This window comes from Dermochelys coriacea, chromosome 9, assembly GCF_009764565.3.
Source record: "Dermochelys coriacea isolate rDerCor1 chromosome 9, rDerCor1.pri.v4, whole genome shotgun sequence".
In the NCBI taxonomy this organism is placed as follows: Eukaryota; Metazoa; Chordata; order Testudines; family Dermochelyidae; genus Dermochelys; species Dermochelys coriacea.
Genome location: NC_050076.1, coordinates 43,555,856 through 43,572,011, shown reverse-complemented (window position 1 = coordinate 43,572,011; position 16,156 = coordinate 43,555,856).

Genomic DNA, 16,156 nt, shown 5'->3' with positions numbered 1-16,156 from the left:
CATGTATATATGTGGCTCCCCAGTCAGTGTAGTAATAAAAATATCTTTTCTTCCTTCCCAGCCTAAAGGAGAAATAGTTTGTTTACATTTGTGCATCTATGTGAATCAGTGCATGTGGTGTGGTTGCTTGCAAAAAACAATTGAGGGAAAATGAAGTAGACGAAATAACTTTGCATTGAATTCTAAGAGTGGTCCATTCAGCAGCTTTATGTACTAGGACAGTGATTCTCAAACTGGATACTCCAGGGGATCAGCAAGTCATGTCCGGGGCCACCGGCCCCACTAATCAACTCCTCCACCTCCCTCCCAGTGCCTCCTGTATGTCGTGGAACAGTTGTTCAGCGGTGTGCAGTAGGCACTGGGAGGAAGAGAGAGGAACGGGGACGGAGCGTGCTTGGGGGAGGGGGTGGAAAGAGGCAGGGAAGAGGAGGGGCAGGGATGGAGCAGGGGTGGCAAGAGGTGGGATGGGGCTTTGGGGGAAGGGATGGAGTGGGGGTGGGGCCTGGAGCTGAGCAGGGGTTAAGCACCCCTGGGGAAAATTAGAAGCCAGCTTGGGGGTCCACAAAATATTTTAAATCAAAATGGGGGTTCTCGGGTTGCTAAAGTTTGAAAACCACTATACTAGGACATGCTAATGTGCTATGCCAGTTCAAAATGAATTAATGACTCATCCAGGATGAAGGATTTACAAGGATATATACTCCACTTTGGTGTTTTTCAACTAAGTTAGGTGCCTCCATTTTGATGTGACCAAAAGCCTGCTTTATAGAAGTATTGAGCATCCACAACTCCATCTGATGTTCATAGAAGCTAAAGGTGCTCAACACCTCTGAATTGCAGGCCAAAGTAGCTCGGGTAGAGCATCCAAAAATAGCAACACTCAGCATTAATAGTCATTGCTGATAATGTGGTCCTTTGATGCCTTATGCACTGTGAATAGGAAAGTTTAATTCATACTAACTTGAAAGGACCAGTGAATGCACCTATAAATAATTTTCTTTTCTGTTGCTCACAGAATTAATAAATGAAGGATACCTTTCACAGTATCTCTTTCTCATCTACCATGATCTCCACTAAAATGTATCAGCATTGGCCAGCAGTTCACACACAGGGATATCCAAGATAACTACACTTAGAATTGTAAAGAACTGTGATAAATCTGAGGTAGAAAATATTGAGCTATTAACAGTGATGTGTATATGGTAGAGAAGGATCTGGATGTATTAAAATAAGGGAAAGAAGTAGGAGAAGAAATGGAAGAGGGAAGACCTCACAAGGCTTGAATAAGTTAAGAAATGGCACTTTTTAAAGAGTATCCCAAACTTAATGAAACCTTCAGACTGACATTCTCCTATCACTAGTTCCAAAATAGATCAAATATGACCCCCTAAGGTTACTGGAAATTGTTAAACTTCTTAAAATGATGATCTATAAAACCTGAATTTGTTTATACATCACCAATTTAGCTGTGTTATGAATTCCATTTTGTTATTCAAAAGATTTTAAAGAGTTTGCAGATACTCCCATGTCTAAGCCTTGAAGAAAGGCTTGAAGGACTTGACTCTGATAAAAATTGCTATGGGAAAAAGCAAAAGTAATGAGTTATGAAATATGATTTTAATTTGCATCCAAAAATTAAGCTAAATGTTTCTGATATCAGCTATTCTCACAAAGACCTCAGTCATGTTTCCAGTGCACAAAGATATTGAGGCATGATCTACAGCCTATAGATATCAAAAAGACTCTTTCCATTGACTTTAATCAAGATTTATATAGGGTTTTATTGAAATTATTGTGGAAAATCTACAGAATTTAATAGACAATATCTTTTCTATAGTTTTTTTTATAACTATCCTTATGCTTCACAAACCCTATAGAAAAGAGATTCACTACTAAATTCTATAGGTCTCTTCCTTTCCATAAGGCTGAAATCAAACTGAGTTTTACCATTGGTTCTAATGGGAGGAGGTTCAGATCCAAAGATGTCAGAGTAAAAATAATTCTTAATTAAACAACCTCCCTCTCCCTCATTCAGCTTGACACCCACTCTCACACATTCCATCTCTCTCACTTTGGTTTGGGCACAAAGAACTTAAATTGAAACAAATGGAATAAAGTCAATTTTTTTATAAATGGTATTTGAGAATGTGGTAAAGATTAAGTACTTTGTGTTACCAGAGTACATACATTTTTACTATATTGTAACCCTTCTTCAGGGTTTGAGTAGTGACAAGGGCTAGGTTCAAATTCTTTTAAAACTAATAGACACCTCCGGCTTGGCCCCCCCACCCAGAATTTCTGGGATCACTAAACATCTTCTGTGGGTACCCTTACTAGGCAATACTTCCCCACTCACAAACACTGAGTCTGTGTATGAAACAAGAAAAATGTTTCAGGGAAAAAAGAGTACATAGAATCAACTTGAGAAAACAGCAACAGTTGATCTAAATGAGTGGTCAATAAAACACGCCCCCATGGTAACCTTGACCATAGTCTATTAACAGACTGGATATCTGGCTGGTGATTCTTGCTCAGGGTTCAGCTGATCTCCATATTTGGGGTTGGGAAGGAATTTTCCTCCAGGGCAGATTGGAAGAGGCCCTGGAGGTTTTTCGCCTTCCTCTGTAGCATGGGGCACAGGTCACTTGCTGGAGGATTCTCTGCTCCTTGAAGTCTTTAAACCATTATTTGAGGACTTCAATAAGCTCAGACATAGGTGAGAGGTTTATCGCAGGAGTGGGTAGGTGAGATTCTGTGGCCTGCATTATGCAGGAGGTCAGACTAGATGATGATAATAATCCCTTCTGACCTTAATATCTATGTAACAGTGTTCCCCACCCACCAGTGTGAATATCCAGTGTAAGATAGCCCTGAAGGTTTAATTAAACACCAGAACTGGCGGTAGCTCCATTCAAATTTCCCTATGGTAGACACTGTCTCAGAGACTGGCATATTAACATTTACATGGTTTCTTTGTCATAGGAGAGCTCTTTGCTTCTTTGCCTGAATGGACAATTTAGCAGGGTATTTTATAGACACAAAATGTAATTTTGCTGTAATACAATAGATCTTGAATGTGGGTCTTCATTCCAGGAATAGCATCATTAAAATACTGTCAGTCTTCACTGTATTATTCACATCTCTGACAATGTGACTGGCTTGAAGGCTTTGAAATACACCTAATATTCCTCACTTTACTTGATCTGCATATGGGAAGTACAGATCAGAGAGACCAATATATAGTCTGGGACTCTGTGACGGTATTCATACCCTACACACTATTGTAATAATCTTGATACAAAAAAAGCATTGTAAGGTATCATTTGAAAACTAATAATTTTCTGGCCAATAATATCATGATATGTGTATAGCAAAGTTATATATGACATTATGAACATAAACTGAAATCATGACTTAAGTGTGTTTACCAGACAAGTAAGTGGGAAGTGGGTAAACCTGTTTCTCAAAGATAAAGGGCAAGTTGTTGCTGTAGACAAGTGTCATAAAAACTGATGGGCCATATCTATCAAGTGGCCATTCTTTGGCAAAGAAAGGGGACAGGAACAAACAGATCTGATCTCAGCAAACAACTACATGAAGCCTCCTCCTTCTCTCTCTCTCTCCCCATCCCCCAGGACTCCATGTCTTCTTGCTCTCAGATGGAAAGAACTTTAGCTAGGGGTCACTCTCAGGGAAATGGATTTCAAAGGGTGATGGGGTAAAACCATCTCAAGTTATCTCTCCCTATCAGTCTCTCTCTCTCTCTTTTTCACCTAAGAAGATAAAAGAAACTGCCAATAAACTTTGGATGAAGAGTCTGACCTGAAACTTGGTCAGCAATGATACTTGGAACCTGTGTTAAGAACTTCACCTGAAACCAAATCTAGTTTAAGTTTAGAAAGCGTTTTATCTTTATTTTTCTTGCAACCATTTCTGACTTTAATGCCTTATTGTTGTATTCACTTAAAACCTATCTCTTTGTAGTTAAATACACTTTTTTTCTTTAATCAAAATTAATCCAGCGTTGTGAACTCTATTCAAGGTAGCAAGTTGTTGTATATCATTCCCTTACAGGGACAATAGACTTCTGTTTTCTGAACTGTCCAGGAGAGGCCTGGACAGTACTGAAAAGAAAACACTTTTCTGGGGGGAGGGAGGGAATCCAGAACTCTGTGTGTGTTGGGGTCACCCTACATGTGGTAACCAAGGTTGGTGGAAGTCAGAGTATGACTGGAGTGTACTGGCAGACTGCAGCTATACACAGACACTCAGGATGTGACTTGCACGCTGAAAGGCTGCTTGTGAGCAGCCCAGGTATAAGGAACCCAAGATTGCAGGGCAGGGGTGACACAGACCCTCACTGGTCTGGATTGCATCCCATAATGTCATAGACTGCAACATTAATTTTCAAATTCATCTTTGAAGTATTCTCAATGGAGAAGTACAAATAGGAATCGATACCCTTTAATGTCATGCTTTAATGTGAGCATCTTTGTGAGTAGGGATAACAGTAAATGCTATTCTTTTATAAACCCACTCTCCTGTAATTTTTAAAAAATAATGCTTTCTCAATTCGGAAACTTTATTATCATCTTCTGACATCTCTAGTTTGTGTTCTAGTTTACTCACCATGCTCAAATGAGTTGTATTGGGTTAATCTGAAAAGCAATTCAGCAATACATCCTGCTCCTATATAACATGAAGCATCAATTGAGAAATGAACAGAAACTGCATTCTCAAAATAAAGGAAACTAGGATTAAAATCCCTTTTCAGAGAAGGCAAATATGTACTTTTTTTATTTTGGTTTTTTGTTTTGTTTTTTAATGGAAGTGTAGAAACCTGTCAAAAACAAAACTTGACATTTTTTTTATTGACTACAATGTGGGCCTGTTCTTACCATTAAGTTAAAAGGTGTTTTGCCATTGCCGTCAGTGGGAACAGGACCTGGTGCTTGTCTGCATTACTGCATAAGTGCTTTGGTATTGCAGTGATGAGCCCTATAGAAAATCTTAGATAGATAGATATTGCTGAGATCTGTATCTGCTTTCTTTCATCCCTCCAGACACTGGTCCACAAAGCTATTGTGTTCTCCATCAAATCCCTCCTCAAGTCCCACTTCTTCTATGAAGCTTATGGGAAGCTGCCAACTGATGTTGGAGTGGAAGATGGCCAATAGAGACGTTATATTTGTTTATATCTCTTCCTTAAAAAGAATTAAGGAACTTGAAGCCGTTATGCCGGGAAAAAATCTGGCCAAAGTTAACTCATATTCTTGTTTCTTCACAATGATTGTTACACTCATTTGTTACAGTTTGTCATAGTGTGTCATTTCTTCAGGGCAGGTACTTTTGTTTGTTTTTGAGATTGTACTGTGCTTAGCTCAGTGAGGCCCCAACCCTGGTTGAAGCCATCAGGCACTGCCATAATACTAATAATAATAAGGTTGCTGAACTGAGCGCCAAACAATCGTGGGAGATTTCCCTGAAAAAGGGCTTGCATCAGCAAGGCTGTTGGTATAATCATTCGAAACATATTCTCTTCAGGAAGTTTTTGTGACACTGTGGAAAAGCAAATTGGTCATGCTGGTCCAGACCCTCAGCAGATAAAAATCAGTAAAATTAATAAAGCTATGTGGATTTACACCTGCCAAGGATCTGGCCCAGTTTATACTTTCAACATATTTTTGTTTTGTTTTCAGAATGGCTTAGCTTCAAGGGAGGGTTTCAGGAAATAAATCTTGGTTTTTAGAGCAAAGGTGGATTCCACAGAAGGATATTCATAAACATGAGTCCTGGTGTTTCCAGTGTTTTTACATAGTTGAAGCTCCTTCAGAAGAGTGGGAAGGAAGTGAAATATGGAAATGTTTCTAACTATTCCTACCCTTCGTGACCTGATGAGCTGTACATTTCCATAATGATTCTTTTGATTAAAACAAATGATTTGTACATGAAAGTTAAACAAGAGGTCAACAAATTCTTAAGGGCTGTTATACCCATCTACACCCTGCAGCAGTTGGGAACATATTCTCTGTGCATGCCCAGGTCAAGTACATGGCATGAGCACTGAGACAACTGCCAGGCAGGAAGGGAAGGAATGCTAGAGTACCCTCTGCAGCTTTGTGTCTGTGTGTGGATGGTGGTGGTGGGGTACTGCCAGCAGATCTGTGGAGTTCTGAATTCACTGGCCCTCACTCTACCCAGGCCCACAACAGTTTATACTGCTCCTCCTCCCGCAAGAGCCCTCTATGCCAGGAAACTTGCAGAGCTGGGCTATATGGCATGAATGGGATGTGCTCCCCCTGTTCACACTCACCAAATCTTGTCCTTCTTAGTGAAGCAGAATTACACAAATAAAACAGCGAGAGGACCCTCTGCCTCAAAACCTCAGGTTTTGTGCAATCACACACATTTCCTGTCCTTGTAAACCACATAGAATAAGCCACCCTAACCAAGGCCCTATGTACTCCATGGGATGTTGGGCCTAATTTCTGTGGCTGGGCTGCTAGTGATGCAAAAAGATGGAAATTCTGCAGCAGCTTCATTTACATTAAAAAATGCTGTGTTGTGCTCACTTAAATATGAAAATGAATAATACACTTTCCTTTGTGTTACTTATGTTGATATTAAATTCCATTTATTTTATTCTGCCCTAAAATTTTCAGCATGCCACAGGTATACAGTGACAAGGCATAACCATACGATACAAGTTGTCTGAGGGAAGCTGAAGGTTTTGGCATCTGGTTATGGGATGTTTTGGGCTTTTAGCATCAAAGAAGGCATGGGAGTGGCTAGAGATTATGGAAGAAGATAATTAGCGGGATGCTTCTGCTTAAGGGTTCTCCAGAGGAACAGTTAATAATGTTGACATTTTAAATATCATCCTCAGGATTCAGAGCAAAGACCTTGTTACGAGGAATGGGAAAAGTTCACACACTCCCGAAGTCTTTCTTACAGGCTGTCTGCAGACGCTGATATATATCATTGCATCACATTGCATTCCATTCATGATTTTTAGGGTTTTCTTTGTAAACAGCCTAGAAGAGGAAGGACAGTCTCCTGGATAAGGACTTGACCTAGGACTTAGAATATGTGAGGTCAGTTCCCAGCTCTGTTTCTAGCCTTTGCAACCTTGAGTAAGTCACTAGGCCAGATTTTTAAAGGTCTTTACATGTTGCTTAACTCAACATTGCAAAGCCTAACTGTTATACGAGCCTAAATCTCACTTTCAAAAGTGAGTTAGGGACTTCAGAGTCTAAATCCCATTGCCTATCAGTGGGAATTTGGCTTCTAAGTACATATAACCCTTCTGAAAGAGATTTAGGCTCCTAAACCAGTTGGGTGTTACAAGACTGAGCACAGGACTTGAAAAGGTTATTGTCTCTTACTATGTGTTTATACTGTACCTAGAACAGTCTCATTTGGGGCTTCTAGGTGCCATCATAATTAAAAATTATTAACAGAAACTTTACTTGCATGAAAAGTCCGATTCTGGAGCATAATTCTGCAGCAAGAGATGACTCTTGCAGAAAATTTCATGGCCACTGAATCACACATGAGGAAGAGCCTCTCCTTTATCCCGTTCAATGTACGTTGTGCATCTTTCTGCCCCATTAAATCAGCCAAAGTTGTTAATTTTCTTTTTGCTAGAAAACATTCTGAGCCTGGTTTCCACTTTTTCCCTTGATTTTAATAGGACCAAGATTGGACTCATGCATTTTACAGTACTGACTATTAGCAGTCCTCCCTCCCCTATGTATTGGCATGTGCCTGTAATGAGTACATATCTGAATTCAGGGATGAAAGCCAGCCTTTCCATGTGGGTGTTACACTGTTCATGAATAGAATGAGCTAATTGAAAGGAACTCTACAGATGTAAACATGGGGGTGGGGAGGGAGGTTTGTATCTTCAATTGAATTATTCATATCCACATCACTTGAGTTAATGTTGTTTTAAGTGCACCTATAACTTCCTGAACATTTATCATTTTCTCTTTCTTGACTTCATTTTTTGAGTATTTTGTAGTGCTCATGAACAGCAGATCTGATGACCCTGGTTAGACATCATGCATGCTCCAACACTGTGCTTTGCCAATTACTCCTCTTTTCTGACATGCCACACAATACTGAATTGTTGCATCATCTTCAAATGCAAGTCCCCAATGTGTCATGTTATAAGGATTGTCTGGGGTGCTCTCTGTCTGACGAGATAACCGCAACCTGAGCAGAATACACTCGAAGCTTGAGGGTGAGCTGTTTATTGTAGAGGTAGAAACCACTTAAACTTACAAACAGCTTTCCATTCTAAGCTCAGTTTTGGCATCCATGCTAAATTCCTTGCAACATGTCCTTTCTATTTGAAATTTTGACTGGTCTTTGGTCAGAAGAGAATTTTTATGGAATTTTTGGGGGGACTCAGACATGTTGTTTCTGAGTTAGGTGTCAGAAAAAAGAGGTGTGATTGGCTTTTTGCAAATTCATCTCATGCTTTTTTGTCACATCAGAGCTTAAAAAATGACATGGCCTAGATGTCAAGTTTGTTTTAGTCAAGAGGCCTTGATGAGATCTAGTGCAAAGTATGGGTTTGGACAGGATAGATCATTTCACTTTGGAGCTATTCATGAGTGTTTTGCTAGAATTTGGGAACAGCACCAAGGTTCCAACAAACTTTGGAACTATACCAAGACTGATGAAAGTTTGGGAACTGATCCAAAGCTCTGATGTGCTTGTACACATGTCTGTAAACAAACACATACACTCACACACCCTACACCTCAATTGCTAACAACAATAACATATACCTTGTAGGTTCAGCTGGGAATTTTGGAGTGTTAGGAAACTTTCATGTATACTTCTGAATTAACCTATTTAACTAAGGACTATAAGAAGGCTGCACCTTTATTTACATTGTCAAATTTGGAGATATATATGATATAATACTCTTGTCATCTTCTGCCAGCAATTTCCAGCAGTGAGGCGAGTGTGAATGGTAAGGGTTTAAAACGTGTGCCGAGACTCTACTGTCAGATATGAGGGAACAGTTTTTGAAATCTCTGAAGTCTGGATAGGCCTATGATGTGTATTGTATGGTGTCAAGGTTCCTTCCCCACTCTGAACTCTAGGTTACAGATGTGGGGACCTGCATGAAAAACCCCCTAAACTTATTTTTACCAGCTTAGGTTAAAACTTCCCCAAGGTACAAACTATTTTACCTTTTGCCATTGGACTTTATTGTTGCCACCACCAAGTGTCTAACAAATATATAACAGGGAAAGAGCCCACTTGGAAACGTCTTTCTCCCCAAAATTCCCCCAAGCCCTATACCTCCTTTCCTGGGGACGGTTTGATAAAAATCCTCACCAATTTGCATAGGTGAACACAGACCCAAACCCTTGGATCTTAAGAGCAAGGAAAAAGTAATCGGGTTCTTAAAAGAAGAATTTTAATAGAAGAAAAAGTAAAAGAATCACCTCTGTAAAATCAGGATGGTAAATACCTTACAGGGTAATCAGATTCAAAACATAGAGAATCCTTCTAGGCAAAACCTTAAGTTACAAAAAGACACAAAAACAGGAATATACATTCCATTCAGCACAGCTTATTTTATCAGCCATTTAAACAAAACAGAATCTAACGCATATCTAACTAGATTGCTTATTAACCCTTTACAGGAGTTCTGACCTGCATTCCTGCTCTGGTCCTGGCAAAAGACACACAGACAGAGAGAACCCTTTGTTCCCCCCGCCCCTCGAGCTTTGAAAGTATCTTGTCTCCTCATTGGTCATTTTGGTCAGATGCCAGGTTGTCTTAGCTTCTTAACCCTTTACAGGTGAAAGGGTTTTTCCTCTGGCCAGGAGGGATTTAAAGATGTTTACCCTTCCTTTTATATTAATGACATATGGTGTAAAACTAGGGTTGAGAGTCTCCAGGAATTAAAGATTAACCTCTATTTAATATCATTACATGTGATGAAACATCCAGGAATATGTCCAACCAGAATTGGCAACCCTATGTATAATGTCTACATGGTGAGGAGTTGGTTAATCTGCCTTGCAATGTCCAACCACTCCTCCCTCTTACTGGGGTATGTTTCAAAAGACAGGTTACTTGGTTTAAAAAAATTGGTGCCAGATCTTTAGCTGGTGTTAACAGACTTAGCTCCACCTACTTCACTTTAGATGAATGTGGGTTGTTGGGACAATTGAACAACTCTGACCAAAGTGATTTTTTCCAAGTACCTTTTTGCATGGTTTGGTCTATTGTTTAAGTCATATTGGAAGACTGTTTGTCTGGACATTTACCAGAGCTATTTGGGAACGATTTATTGAAATGTTTTTTCCATTGCAAAATGTTGTTTCTGTGAAATCAATTTTCTGCTGGAAAATTTTTTTTTAATTTTCCATCAGGAAAATCAAAATGTAGTATTTCATTTTTGATAAAGTGGAGCTGAATTGAAACATTCTGGACTGTCTAACTGTATTGAAACATTTCATTTCATGTCAATTTGACATTAGGCTATGTGCAGCTGAGCTGCTGCAGTGTCTGTGAAAATTGTATTTTGGGTACCTCTCTCCTTTCTCGTTCTCCTTCCTGGGCCAGGCTCCCTGGCTGGACTACAACTCCCATGGTGCATCATGGTGTACCCTATGCAGTGCACTATGGGAGTCATGATCACAGTACATCATGGGACCATGACAAATGTCAATATTTCACTGCCTTTCTTGAAAATTTCTTTAGCCTGTCCTTGCACCTTGACCGCTCCCTCTGCAATATTGCTTCTTAAGAAAAGCTGATGTGTATCTAGAATATCAGGTAAGATGGACTTTGCCTGAATTGTCCATTTTAAGTATTTGTTTTGTCTCTGATACTCATTTCAAGGAGAAACTGGACATTATTTTTGAGGCTGCCTGGGTTTCTTACAGGGCACAGCTGCTAGCTGTTTATGTACAAAGTGAACAGTTAGAATTAAAATGGTGTTGTATATGGAGCTGGTCAGGAATTTTTCAACTAAACATTTTGACATTCTTGAAATGAAAAATTTCTGTTTGTTGGGTTAAAACAACATTGTTTAAAAATTTAAGTTAATTACTAAAAACAAAGAAGAAGAAAGTAAAAATATAAAAATAAAAGATTGACATTAAAACGCAAGGTTTTGATTGATACAATCCTTTTTTAAAAAAATTTTGTCCCAATCAGAGGGGAAAAATTTGTCATTATTGCAAAAATTCTTGCAGGTCAGGAAAACTGTTTCCTGCCAACCTCTGTTGTATAGGGTGGACCTGGACGGACTATGTAATGATTTTTCTAGCTCTTCAATGTTGCTTGCTTTTTACAGTCTCTCTTCCTTTTTGTCCTCAGTTTTCTCTATGATGACCTTAATGTCAATGCAATAGTAATAGTAACTTTTTCTTTGTTCTGCTTTTTCGAATATGGACCCTTATATAGTGAGAGAAGCGTAAAGCTATGTGCCATCCTGGGATTCAGATAAATTCTGGAATAAAATGTTCTTGATATAACTCAAGACACTTGGTCTATCGGGAGTATCTTTGATGGTTCGGTTGTAGTTTCTGCTACAGTAATGCCAAATGGCTTGGAAATAATAATAATAAAAGACTGCAATAATTACCCCCAAAAAGATTTTCTGGTCTCATTTCTGTGTTCCCTTTGAGTTTTACTGAATCTTTTCAAACTACTCTAGAACTGAATAACAAATCTTCTGGGGGTTTAATGAGTAATGGTTTTTGTTGCCATTTTCACTTTTGCTGCTGTGACCACTTTTTTGCAGTAGGTGTTTCTCAACTTAATGCTATTAATGACTTTCAGAGAATGCTGGGTTGAGAAAGCTGGTGCCAGATTCACCCATCCTATAACTGCACTTGGAAATAAGAGCAAAAGCCCATGGGCATGACAGTATTGGAAATAACTTGGAAATCTATGATGAGAATCCTGCACTTACTTATAGATTCATAGATAGATTCATAGATACTAAGGTCAGAAGGGACCATTCTGATCATCTGGTCCGACCTCCTGCAAAACGCAGGCCACAGAATCTTACCCACCCACTCCTACGAAAAACCTCATCTATGTCTGAGCTATTGAAGTCCTCAAATCGTGGTTTAAAGACTTCAAGGAGCAGAGAATCCTCCCTCAAGTGACCCGTGCCCCATGCCACAGAGGAAGGCCTCTTCCAATCTGACCTGGAGGAAAATTCCTTCCTGACCCCAAATATGGCGATCAGCTAAACTCTGAGCATATGGGCAAGATTCACCAGCCAGATACTACAGAAAATTCTTCCCTGGGTAACTCAGATCCCATCCATCTAATATCCCATCTCAGGGGATTCGGCCTACTTACCCTGAATATTTAAAGATCAATTAATTACCAAAATCACATTATCCCATCATACCATCTCCTCCATAAACTTATCGAGTAGAATCTTAAAGCCAGACAGATCTTTTGCCCCCACTGCTTCCCTTGGAAGGCTATTCCAAAACTTCACTCCTCTGATGGTTAGAAACCTTCGTCTAATTTCAAGTCTAAACTTCCTGGTGGCCAGTTTATACCCATTTGTTCTTGTGTCCACATTGATGCTGAGCTTAAATAATTCCTCTCCCTCTCCTGTATTTATCCCTCTGATATATTTATAGAGAGCAATCATATCTCCCCTCAACCTTCTTTTAGTTAGGTTAAACAAGCCAAGCTCCTTAAATCTCCTTTCATAAGATAAGTTTTCCATTCCTCGGATCATCCTAGTAGCCCTTCTCTGTACCTGCTCCAGTTTGAATTCATCCTTTTTAAACATGGGAGACCAGAACTGCACACAGTATTCCAGGTGAGGTCTCACTAGTGCCTTGTATAATGGTACTAAAACCTCCTTATCCCTACTGGAAATACCTCTCCTGATGCATCCCAAAACCGCATTAGCTTTTTTCACAGCCATATCACATTGGCAGCTCATAGTCCATCCTATGATCAACCAATACTCCACGGTCCTTCTCCTCTTCCGTTACTTCTAATTGATGCGTCCTCAGCTTCTAACTAAAATTCTTGTTATTAATCCCTAAATGCATAACCTTACACTTCTCACTATTAAATTTCATCCTGTTACTATTACTCCAGTTTACAAGGCCATCCAGATCCTCCTGTATAATATCCCAATTCTTCTCTGAATTGGCAATACCTCCCAGCTTTGTATCATCTGCAAACTTTATTAGCACACTCCCACTTTTTGTGCCAAGGTCAGTAATAAAAAAATTAAATAAGATTGGTCCCAAAACTGATCCCTGAGGAACTCCACTATAAGCACCCTCCAGCCTGACAGTTCGCCTTTCAGTAGGACCCGGTGTAGTCTCCCCTTTAACCAATTCCTTATCCACCTTTTGATGTTCATATTGATCCCCATCTTTTCCAATTTAACTAATAATTCCCCATGTGGCACGGTATTAAACGCCTTACTGAAATCTAGGTAAATTAGATGCACTGCGTTTCCTTTGTCTAAAAAATCTGTTACTTTCTCAAAGAAGGAGATCAGGTTGGTTTGGCACGATCTACCTTTTGTAAAACCATGTTGTATTTTGTCCCATTTACCATTGACTTCAATGTCTTAACTAATTTCTCCTTCAAAAATTTTTCCAGGACCTTGCATACTACAGTTGTCAAACTAACCAGCCTGTAGTTACCCGGATCACTTTTTTTTCCTTTCTTAAAAATAGGAACTATATTAGCAATTCTCCAATCATATGGTACAACTTCTGAGTTTACAGATTCATTAAAAATTCTTGCTAATGGACTTGCAATTTCAGGTGCCAATTCCTTTAATATTCTTGGATGAAGATTATCTGGGCCCCCTGATTTAGTCCCATTAAGCTGTTTGAGTTTCGCTTCTACCTCAGATATGGTAATATCTATCTCCATATCCTCATTCCCATTTGTCATGCTACCATTGTCCCTAAGATCCTCTTTAGCCTTATTAAAGACTGAGGCAAAGTATTTGTTTAGATATTGGGCCATGCCTAGGTTATCTTTAACCTCCACTCCATCCTCAGTGTTTAGCGGCCCCACTTCTTCTTTCTTAGTTTTCTTCTTATTTATATGGCTATAGAACCTTTTACTATTGGTTTTAATTCCCTTTGCAAGGTCCAACTCTACTCAACTTTTAGCCTGTCTCACTTGATCCCTACATGTTCTGACCTCAATAAGGTAGCTTTCCTTGCTGATCCCTCCCATCTTCCACTCCCTGTATGCTTTCTGCTTCTTCTTAATCACCTCTCTAAGATGCTTGCTCATCCAGCTTGGTCTACAACTCCTTCCTATGAATTTTTTCCCCTTTCTTGGGATACAGGCTTCCGATAGCTTCTGCAGCTTTGATTTAAAGTAATCCCAGGCCTCCTCTACCTTTAGATCCATAAGTTCTTCAGTCCAATCTACTTCCCTAACTAATTTCCTTAATTTTTGAAAGTCAGCCCTTTTGAAATCAAAAACCCTAGTTGCAGATTTATTTTTGTTAATCCTTCCATTCAGTTTGAACTGAATTAGCTCATGATCACTTAAACCAAGATTATCCCCTACAACCATTTCTTCTATGAGGTCCTCATTACTCACCAAAACCAAATCTAAAATGGCATCCCCTCTAGTTGGTTCAGCAACTATTTGATGAAGGAATCCATCAGCTATCGCATCTAGGAAAATCTGAGCCCTATTATTATTACTAGCACTGGTCCTCCAGTCTATATCTGGGAAGTTAAAGTCACCCATGATCATGCAGTTTCCATTAGTATTTACTTTATTAAAAACATTAAAAAGGGCTCTATCCATATCCAAATTAGATCCCAGCGGTCTATAGCACACCCCAAGCACTATCGTAGGAGAGGCTTTACTAGTTATCTTCCCCAATGTAATTTTTGCCCAGACAGACTCTGTCTTATCCATTGCATCTCTTCTTATTTCTTTACATTCTACCTCATCATTGATGTACAATGCCACTCCACCACCTTTACCTTTATTTCTGTCTTTCCTAAACAGCACATACCCTTCAATACCTGTAGTCCAGTCATGACTACTGTTCCACCATGTTTCTCTTATCCCTATAATATCTGGTTTCAGTTCCTGCACCAGTAGCTCTAGTTCCTCCATTTTTTTACCTAGGCTCCTCGCATTGGTGTACAAACATCTTAATTTTTGCTGTTTTGCCTCACTCACATTTTGTACCCTATTAGGCACAGTCATTCTACAGCCAGTATAACCTATTAAACTGGTATCCACACTGCCCTCGCTCCTTATATACATTCTCCTACCCACGGCTGTATCCTTTCTTACTTCATCTTCTTCCCTCTCAATGCTAAAATCTGGTGTGGAGATTACCTGGACATCTCCCAACCATCTCCCCCAAATTCCTAGTTTAAAGCTCTCTTTATCAGTTGTGCCAGCCTCCATCCTAGAAGTCTATTTCCTTCCCTACTCAGATGAAGTCCATCCCGAGAGAACTGTCCTCTGTCCATGAATGCCTCCCAGTGGCCATACATCCCAAAGCCCTCCTTATAGCACCACTGCCTAAGCCATCTGTTGACAGTCATAATCTTTTCACACTTTTTTGTTGCCCTTCTCTAGGAACAGGCAGAATCCCACTAAAGATCACCTGAGCCTTGATTTCCTTAAGCGTCTTCCCCAGCCTAGCATAGTCTCCCTTAATACTTTCCAGTGAGAATCCAGCCGTATCATTTGGTCCCACGTGAAGGATAATTAAGGGATTCTTTCCCTCTCCCTTTAGGATCCTTTTCAACCTCAGAAACCTTACTTATTGCCCCAGATTCATTGTGACTTTCAGCAGGTTCTCTGTTCTTTAGTTTCCTGTCTGTAAAGTGGAGGTACAACTCTGTGTTTCAGAGCACTCTGACATCTTTGAACAAAAGAATCTAATATATTTACAAAACATGAGCATTTAGGGCTAGATTAAAATACATCCCTGAGTAAAGGGGGGTGCAAAGCTACGTTGTTCTATGTGGAGTTCAGGGAACATTTGTGCCTCAGGAAAACCCGGTCCTTTCCTTGAGCTCCACAAACATGCGGGTACATGAACTGCACTACCCTTGGGGAGGGAGGGGGCGAGTAGAGCTGGACAGGAACCGGATTTTTTTCTTTTGCAAGAATTTCGACAACTTTG